We start from the raw sequence: 2,893 nt of genomic DNA on the forward strand, positions 1-2,893 counted from the left end.
GGTTTAGGGTTTAGGGTTTAGGGTTTAGGGTTTAGGGTTTAGGGTTTAGGGTTTAGGGTTTAGGGTTTAGGGTTTAGGGTTTAGGGTTTAGGGTTTAGGGTTTAGGGTTTAGGGTTTAGGGTTTAGGGTTTAGGGTTTAGGGTTTAGGGTTTAGGGTTTAGGGTTTAGGGTTTAGGGTTTAGGGTTTAGGGTTTAGGGTTTAGGGTTTAGGGTTTAGGGTTTAGGGTTTAGGGTTTAGGGTTTAGGGTTTAGGGTTTAGGGTTTAGGGTTTAGGGTTTAGGGTTTAGGGTTTAGGGTTTAGGGTTTAGGGTTTAGGGTTTAGGGTTTAGGGTTTAGGGTTTAGGGTTTAGGGTTTAGGGTTTAGGGTTTAGGGTTTAGGGTTTAGGGTTTAGGGTTTAGGGTTTAGGGTTTAGGGTTTAGGGTTTAGGGTTTAGGGTTTAGGGTTTAGGGTTTAGGGTTTAGGGTTTAGGGTTTAGGGTTTAGGGTTTAGGGTTTAGGGTTTAGGGTTTAGGGTTTAGGGTTTAGGGTTTAGGGTTTAGGGTTTAGGGTTTAGGGTTTAGGGTTTAGGGTTTAGGGTTTAGGGTTTAGGGTTTAGGGTTTAGGGTTTAGGGTTTAGGGTTTAGGGTTTAGGGTTTAGGGTTTAGGGTTTAGGGTTTAGGGTTTAGGGTTTAGGGTTTAGGGTTTAGGGTTTAGGGTTTAGGGTTTAGGGTTTAGGGTTTAGGGTTTAGGGTTTAGGGTTTAGGGTTTAGGGTTTAGGGTTTAGGGTTTAGGGTTTAGGGTTTAGGGTTTAGGGTTTAGGGTTTAGGGTTTAGGGTTTAGGGTTTAGGGTTTAGGGTTTAGGGTTTAGGGTTTAGGGTTTAGGGTTTAGGGTTTAGGGTTTAGGGTTTAGGGTTTAGGGTTTAGGGTTTAGGGTTTAGGGTTTAGGGTTTAGGGTTTAGGGTTTAGGGTTTAGGGTTTAGGGTTTAGGGTTTAGGGTTTAGGGTTTAGGGTTTAGGGTTTAGGGTTTAGGGTTTAGGGTTTAGGGTTTAGGGTTTAGGGTTTAGGGTTTAGGGTTTAGGGTTTAGGGTTTAGGGTTTAGGGTTTAGGGTTTAGGGTTTAGGGTTTAGGGTTTAGGGTTTAGGGTTTAGGGTTTAGGGTTTAGGGTTTAGGGTTTAGGGTTTAGGGTTTAGGGTTTAGGGTTTAGGGTTTAGGGTTTAGGGTTTAGGGTTTAGGGTTTAGGGTTTAGGGTTTAGGGTTTAGGGTTTAGGGTTTAGGGTTTAGGGTTTAGGGTTTAGGGTTTAGGGTTTAGGGTTTAGGGTTTAGGGTTTAGGGTTTAGGGTTTAGGGTTTAGGGTTTAGGGTTTAGGGTTTAGGGTTTAGGGTTTAGGGTTTAGGGTTTAGGGTTTAGGGTTTAGGGTTTAGGGTTTAGGGTTTAGGGTTTAGGGTTTAGGGTTTAGGGTTTAGGGTTTAGGGTTTAGGGTTTAGGGTTTAGGGTTTAGGGTTTAGGGTTTAGGGTTTAGGGTTTAGGGTTTAGGGTTTAGGGTTTAGGGTTTAGGGTTTAGGGTTTAGGGTTTAGGGTTTAGGGTTTAGGGTTTAGGGTTTAGGGTTTAGGGTTTAGGGTTTAGGGTTTAGGGTTTAGGGTTTAGGGTTTAGGGTTTAGGGTTTAGGGTTTAGGGTTTAGGGTTTAGGGTTTAGGGTTTAGGGTTTAGGGTTTAGGGTTTAGGGTTTAGGGTTTAGGGTTTAGGGTTTAGGGTTTAGGGTTTAGGGTTTAGGGTTTAGGGTTTAGGGTTTAGGGTTTAGGGTTTAGGGTTTAGGGTTTAGGGTTTAGGGTTTAGGGTTTAGGGTTTAGGGTTTAGGGTTTAGGGTTTAGGGTTTAGGGTTTAGGGTTTAGGGTTTAGGGTTTAGGGTTTAGGGTTTAGGGTTTAGGGTTTAGGGTTTAGGGTTTAGGGTTTAGGGTTTAGGGTTTAGGGTTTAGGGTTTAGGGTTTAGGGTTTAGGGTTTAGGGTTTAGGGTTTAGGGTTTAGGGTTTAGGGTTTAGGGTTTAGGGTTTAGGGTTTAGGGTTTAGGGTTTAGGGTTTAGGGTTTAGGGTTTAGGGTTTAGGGTTTAGGGTTTAGGGTTTAGGGTTTAGGGTTTAGGGTTTAGGGTTTAGGGTTTAGGGTTTAGGGTTTAGGGTTTAGGGTTTAGGGTTTAGGGTTTAGGGTTTAGGGTTTAGGGTTTAGGGTTTAGGGTTTAGGGTTTAGGGTTTAGGGTTTAGGGTTTAGGGTTTAGGGTTTAGGGTTTAGGGTTTAGGGTTTAGGGTTTAGGGTTTAGGGTTTAGGGTTTAGGGTTTAGGGTTTAGGGTTTAGGGTTTAGGGTTTAGGGTTTAGGGTTTAGGGTTTAGGGTTTAGGGTTTAGGGTTTAGGGTTTAGGGTTTAGGGTTTAGGGTTTAGGGTTTAGGGTTTAGGGTTTAGGGTTTAGGGTTTAGGGTTTAGGGTTTAGGGTTTAGGGTTTAGGGTTTAGGGTTTAGGGTTTAGGGTTTAGGGTTTAGGGTTTAGGGTTTAGGGTTTAGGGTTTAGGGTTTAGGGTTTAGGGTTTAGGGTTTAGGGTTTAGGGTTTAGGGTTTAGGGTTTAGGGTTTAGGGTTTAGGGTTTAGGGTTTAGGGTTTAGGGTTTAGGGTTTAGGGTTTAGGGTTTAGGGTTTAGGGTTTAGGGTTTAGGGTTTAGGGTTTAGGGTTTAGGGTTTAGGGTTTAGGGTTTAGGGTTTAGGGTTTAGGGTTTAGGGTTTAGGGTTTAGGGTTTAGGGTTTAGGGTTTAGGGTTTAGGGTTTAGGGTTTAGGGTTTAGGGTTTAGGGTTTAGGGTTTAGGGTTTAGGGTTTAGGGTTTAGGGTTTAGGGTTTAGGGTTTAGGGTTTAGGGTTTAGGGTTTAGGGTTTAGGG

Source organism: Malus sylvestris, chromosome 10, assembly GCF_916048215.2.
Source record: "Malus sylvestris chromosome 10, drMalSylv7.2, whole genome shotgun sequence".
NCBI classification, from domain to species: domain Eukaryota; kingdom Viridiplantae; phylum Streptophyta; class Magnoliopsida; order Rosales; family Rosaceae; genus Malus; species Malus sylvestris.